This window comes from Elephantulus edwardii, unplaced genomic scaffold (assembly GCF_000299155.1).
Source record: "Elephantulus edwardii isolate Elephantulus edwardi_28Jun2011 unplaced genomic scaffold, EleEdw1.0 scaffold00189, whole genome shotgun sequence".
In the NCBI taxonomy this organism is placed as follows: Eukaryota; Metazoa; Chordata; class Mammalia; order Macroscelidea; family Macroscelididae; genus Elephantulus; species Elephantulus edwardii.
Window position 1 is genome coordinate 796,101 of NW_006399939.1, and position 7,130 is coordinate 803,230.

Here is a 7,130-nt window from a genome sequence, read left to right on the forward strand (position 1 = left end):
CTTCAGGTATTCTTCATAATATTGAACATAATATTGAGGAAAATATTAAACCTCAAATGTAAAAACCACAGGCTATAAAAAGATAAGAGGAGTAGTTGTAATAGTGGCTATTTACACTTCTATGGCTCTGTGAAATCGAGACCTGTCTTTTCAGTGTTTATTTCTAGTTTCTTTTCTCCGCGTACAAGCAAAGCCTGTTATACTAGAACTGCATTAATCAGTTCACAGTCTTTACATTGACATTTAATCTGGATATGAGGATTCAGATTTCTTCACATCATCCCCAATATTTATTTTCTGTCTTTTTTTATTAAAAGCCATCCTACTAGATGTGAAGCTAGCTTTTTTAAAATTTTTTTCTTTTTAATTACTTGCTATATGCTGTCAAATCGGATCTGACTAGCACAGGAGGCATCTGGTGAATTTGAACTGTGTGCCTTTGGGATTGCAGTGCAGCTTCTTGCCACAGGCAAGAAAAATTTTTTAAAAAATTAAAAATTTTTAAAAATTTATACTGGTTTACATAAAGATTGTAAAGTTAATATACATTGTTTTTCACGTGAGACCTTTCCGCCTTTCCTTTACCAATCCCTCCCTCCACCCGTCAAATTGTGTATGAAGTTAGCTTTTAAATTTGGAATCATTTAGAGGCACAGAAAACTTGCAAAGGGAGCAAAAGCTATTGCTTCTATCTTCCTCTCTAATAATATCTTTATGTACCAACTTTATTGAAATATAATTTATATACAATAGCATTCATCTTTAAATGTAAAATTAAGTGGTTACTAGAAAAATTACAAAATTTATCCAATGTCACTACTTTTAGAACATTTTCATTAGGCCAAAACAACCTCCCCTTTGCATTAACACTCACACCGCCACTTTTTTCTGTCCCCTCCCTTTTCCTTTCACTCTCCTCTCCAACTCTCTCCTTCCTTCAACTCCAAACAAGCACTAAAATGCTTTTCTTTGTAAACTTGTCCGTTCTGAACTTCTCATAAAAATAGCGTCACATAATATGTGATCTATGCAAAACCATTGTACTATTTACTATCGTTATTTTTATATACTGTTGTTGTTAGGTGCCATCAAGTTGAGTACGACTCATAGCAACCCTATGAACATCTGGCCTTAACCCTACTCTATCCTATGTCATCCTTATCATCTCTGACACATTAGAGCTCATTACTGATATCACTGTGTCTCTACTGGGGGGTCTTCCTCTCCTTCTCTGACCTTCCATCCATTATATAGTATACAAATTTAAAACATATATCTTGGGTTTTTCATGGAATGTTATGCTATAGTCTCTCATTTTATTATACAGCCATTATAACTAATTTGTAATTAACTACCATGCCACAATATGAATTACTAGACAATTAAGAGAGAGCTCTGGTGACCTAGAGGGTAAGGAGTTGTGCTGCCACTCCCAAGGTAGGCAGTTCAAATCCACCAGCTGCTCCGAGGGCAAAAGACAAGCAGTCTCCTCCAGTGCAATATGCAGTCTCTCAAAATCTGCTGGAGGGTCAATGATCAGTCATTCAACAACATCTAACAGTGAGTTGTAGTGGACTTCTGAGTTGGAACCAACTCATAGCTGATCGTTTAGCAGTTCTCAGAGGCCTGGTCGTTCAGCAGTTCTCAGAGGCAGTAAATCACACAGGAGACTGATCATATTTCTTCTGCAGAATAACGTAACTCCTTACCACTAAGCAGTGTGTGTGTGTGTGTGTGTGTGTGTGTGTGTGTGTGAGTGTGAGCAATATAATTTAAAATTTCAAATTCATTGCTCTCAACTCAGAACCAACTGATAGCTGAGCCTCTGGCAGGCTTTTAGAGGCTGTAAATCAGAGAGAAAATGACTGTCTTTCTCTCAAGGAGCCACTGGTGGATTTGAACAGTGAAAGGAACTACCTTTGGGTTAGCAGGGCAACTCCCTACAGACTATACCACAATGCACCTGTCACACACACACACACACACACACACACACACACACACACACTACAACTGGAAAAGTTCCCAACCCTACCCCTATGCCCATTTTTTAGAGATTTCTATACACATATATTTTCCAGCATTTTATTGTGCATATTTTTTGGACATGTTGCAAGGTGGGATCAGTCTTTGGAGAGGGACATCATGCTTGGGAGGATAGAGGGACAGCACAGGAGAGGATGACCCTCGAAGAGATGGATTGATTCATTCACTGGGGTAAAGGGGATAGGTCTGTAGGAGACAATAAGATTGGCAAGGGCTAGAGCAGGGTTTAGGGCTGTTGTTCAAAAGGTCACTATGAGTTGCAGGCAACTCGACATCACATAACAACAACAAAAATTTTCATCATTGCTGCACTTCTTCCAAGGCAGGTTTGTCCTGATTGTTGTGGTCAGGCGCCTTCATCGGTGTGTCCTGCTCATAGCACCCATGTTCACTAGCGCAAACATTGTCTGACCCACCCCCTCCTCACAATCTCTGCTGTGCTTACGTCCATCATGGTAGCCACTGTGTCAGTCTGTCTCTTCCATAGTCTTTCTCTTTCTTGCTGACCCTCTAGCAAATGTGATGTCTTTCTCCAGGAATGACCCTGCCTGATAACATGCTCAGAGTGTATGAGATGAAGTCCCATCATCCTCACCTCTAAGAAACTTTCTGAGGGAGCTCTGGTGGCCTAGTAGCAAGACACTGCACTGCAATCCCAGAGGTACGCGGTTCAAATCCACCAGAAGCTCTGCTGGAGAAGGAGGGGGCAATCTCCTCCTGTAACAGTCAGATCTGATTTGACGGTACACTTAAAAACAATACAATAAAAATTTAAAAAAAAGAAAAAAGAGAAACTTTCTGGCTGTACTTCCTCCAAAACAGATCCATTTGCTCTTTTGGCCGTCCATGGTATATTCTATGTGCTTCACCAATATAACACTCTAAAGGCATTAATTCTTCAATCTTTCATACTCATTGTCCAACTTTCACACAGCATGTGAGGGAATTGGGAAGAAATACCGTGACGTGGGTCAGGTATACTTTAGTCCTTACAGTGACATCCTTGCTCTTTAGCACATTCAAGAGGTCCTTTTCTCATATCAATTTATTATTGATTTCTTCAATGCTATTTCCATGATATTTATTGAGGATACAAGTGAAATAAAGTGTTATTAACTTCAGTCTTTTTTTCATATTATATTCAAGTGGAACAAGGGCACCCAGAATGCTCCTTAGAAGCAAGGATGGCAAGACTTCCTCTCATGTACGTTGGAGACATTACCAAGACGGCTAGTCCTTGGAGGTGGACATAATGGTTGGTAAAATGAGAGACTCAACAAAAGAGAAGACCCTCAATGAAATGGACTGGATACAGCGGGCTCAAACATAACCATGGTTGTGAAGACAGTGCAGGAAAGAGCAGGGTTTTGTTTTGTTGTGTGTAGGATTGCTGTGAATCAGAAGTGTTTCAATGGCACCCAAAGATAATTTTCATAATAAAATAAAAACAAACCGAAAAATTAAATAGTGAAAACCATATACCTATGTGTTGTTGTTGTTGCTGTTGTTGTTGTTATGTGCCGTCGAGTCGCCTGCGACTCATAGCGACCCTATGTACAACAGCCCTAAACTCCGCTCTGTCCTGTGCCAATCGCACTGTCTCTGACACTCCCATCCCAATTATCCCAGTCACTGAATCAATCCACCTCATAGAGGGCCTTCCTCTCCTGTGCCGTCCCTCCACCCTCCCAAGCATGATGTTCCTCTCCAAGGACCGGTCTCTCCTCACAACATGTCCAAAGTAAGTTAGACAGAGCCTCAGAATCCTTGCCTCCAAGGAGCCACCCGGTTTAACCCTCTCCAGGACAAATCTATTTGTTTTCCTAGCAGTCCATGGAATTCTCAGTACTCTTCTCCAGCACCACAGCTCAAAGGCATCAGTTCTCCTTCTATCCTCCTTGGTCATTGTCCAACTCTCTGATGCATAACAGGTGATTGCGAAGACTATGGCCTGTATCAGATGCACCTTAGTCTCCAGAGAGACACCACTGCTCTTCAGCACTTTGGAGAGGTCCCTAACAGCAGACTTTCCCATGGCAATGCGCCTTTTAATTTCCTGGCTGCTGGTGCCAAGACTGTTGACTGTGGAGCCAAGCAAACTAAAGCTGTGTACAATCTCAATCTCTTCACCATCCATCCTGATGCTGCCAATTGGCCCAGTGGTGAGAATCTTTGTCTTCTTGACACTGAGCCTCAATCCATATTGTAGGCTGCAGTCCTTGACACTCTGCAGCAGGTGCTTCAGGTCCTCCTCAGTTTCAGCAAGCAGGGTTGTGTCATCCGCATAACGCATATTGTTGATAAATCATCCACCAATCCTGACCCCACATTTCTCCTCATAGAGCCCAGCCTCCCAGATAATCTGTTCTGCATATAGGTTGAAAAGGTATGGAGATAGGATGCATCCCTGGCGTACGCCCTCTAGAATTAAGGAATGCCATTGAAGGGATAGTTGATATCAGAATTGGTAAAAAGGTTAGCATGAGATAAAATGTGTGACCTTCTCATATAAATCAACCTTGAACTGGAAATGGTGATTTTCTTTCCCCTTCCTTCATGTGAAGTTGTTGTTGTTGCTGTTGTGTGCTGTTGAGTCACCTGTGACTCATAGTGACCCTATGCACAATACCTCTGTACTTTGATCTATCCTGGGCCAGTCTCACCTTCTTTGACACACCTAACCCCATGACCCCAGTTACTGTGTCAATCTGTTTTATTCAGGGTCTTCCTCTCCTGTGTAGTACCTCCACCCGTCCAATCGTAGAGTCCCTCTCCAAGGACTGGTCCCTCCTGTCAACAGACCCAAAGTATGTAAGATGGATCTTCAAAATCCTTGCCTCCAAGAAGCAACTTGGTTTTACCCTCTCCAGAACAGACCTGTTTGTTCTCTTGGCAGTCTGTGGAATGTTTAACACTCTTCTCCAGCACCACAACTGAAAGACATCAATACTTCTTCTATCATCTGTAGTCACTGTCCAGCTCTCTGATACATACCAAGTAACTGCTCTTTTAGCACTCTGGAGAAGTCCCTGACAGCACATTCTCCTAATGCAATTTGTCTTTTAATTTCCTAACTGCTGGTACCAAAAGTGTTGATTGTGGATCTGAGCAAACAGAAATTGTTAGCAGTCTCTATCTCTTCTTCATCTACCATGGTGCTGCCAATTGGCCCAGTAGTGTGAATCTTGTTTTCTTTCTTTTCTCTTGCAAAAAGCTTTATTGTTCCATTTGGTCCAAGGCTTGGGCTGGGGCTTCTGGGTGGATAAGATTCCACACCAGGGTGGGAAAGAGAAGCTTGCTGCTGATGGCAGGGGGATGCAGGTCCCCGCAAGCCCCTACTTGTGCTTGAGGGAAAGACGCTTAAGAGATATTCGCCCAGCCCAGCCTGGGGGCCACCCAGTCTAATGTTGGTCAGATGGTCAATCATCGTCTCCAGCAGTTTCACTTCCTTATCCAGGCAGTGGTTCTTCATCTGACATTCATCCAGGAAGTCACAGAGATGGGGGTCTGTGTGGGCAGAACCCACGGAGTACAAATCCATAAGGGCTGGTCCAGATTCTTCTCCAAGGCCAGCACTACTCCCATGGCATCAAGAGTTTTACCCCGCTCATCCTGGGATGGATTCTGTATATCTTGGAAGAGGACACGGCCAGCCACCGTGCTGGTTTTGCAGCTTCAAGAGACACTCGGCACTCTCGTGGTTCACCTTTGCCAACTCACAGAAGTGTCCCATGCCTTCCAAGGCCACATCATTGCAGTCAAAATAAAAACTCAGAGAAAGGAAGGCATAAGAGGCCCTCATGTGCAGGCTGACCAGATGGTTGACGCCGGCCTCTGCTTTGGTGGGATAATTTTGGTGAATTTGAGAGCTTATATTTGATTGAGGTTTTGAATTTAACAAAAAAATGGTGTTAGCTGGTCCCGAAAATAGGGGATGGCTAAGATGGTCCCAAGGTTATGCCTGGAGAGGAAGTTAGAGGGTAGTCAGAGGGTGGAGGTGGGGAATTGCCGGGTCTGCTCCATCTAAACACTGTTGAAGCAAGAGACATATCCATGGGGACCGCTGGGGAGAATCTTGTTTTCTTGAAGTTGAACTTCAGTCCATATTAAAGACTGCAGCCTTGACCTTCTGCAGCAAAAGCTTCAGGCCCAACTCATTTTTTGCAAGCAAGGTTGTGTCATCTGCATAATGAAATTTGTTGATAAGTCTTCCTCTGATTCTGATTCCACATTCCTCCTTATAAATGTCCAGCCTCCTGGATGATCTGTTCCACATATAGATTGAAAAGGTCTGGAGACAAGATGCATCCCTGATGTACTCCTTTCCCAAGTTTGAATCATGCGTTGTTTCCTAGTTTGTTCAGACAATTGCCTCCTGGTCCAAGTGTAGGTTTTGCATAGCACAATCAGGTGTTCTGGAATTCACATTCTTCTCAATGTTAGCCATAATTTGTTGTGATCATATAGTTGAATGCTTTTGCATATTGAATGAAACACAGATAAACATTCTTCTGGTATTCTCTGCTCTCTGCTGGGATCCATCTAACATTGCCTATGATGTCCCTAGTGCCACAGCCTTTTCTAAACCTGGATTGTATTTCTGGCAGTTCTCTGTTAATGTACTGTTCCAGTCATTTTTGAGAAGTTAGAGGAATTCAAAAGCTGTATTGCCATATAGTTTTTATATATTTTTAAAAAATATATACCTAGTAAATCATTACTTATATTCTCCCTGCCTGGTTCCATCTCCATACTTCTATATACCTCACATATAATTATTTTCTGTCCAGAATGTTAAATTTATCATTTCTTTGCCTCCTTTAAAAATTATACATGCCTGAACTGTGCTGGTGGATGCAGATTCGCAGTCTCGAAGATGAACAGAGGATTCTTTGGCAAAAGATACATGCTTGTTCTATCAGAGTGCTGGTTTGATAGGGATGGGCAAGTTAGAAGTTGGCTTTCTAAAATGGGGATGTTGGAGCATGAAGAATGAAATAGCGGCTTGCACGCTTTCACAAATGTAGTTGTTGGTGGGATGATCGTGGGGGAGGCTCACACGTTCATGGGTAAGGTGCAATGTG

General features: G+C 42.5%; 1 pseudogene; it reads right to left on the reverse strand.

Annotated features, from left to right (window-relative positions):
• LOC102866139 overlaps positions 1-7,130 on the reverse strand; it is a 34,739-nt pseudogene that overhangs the window by 1,296 nt on the left and 26,313 nt on the right.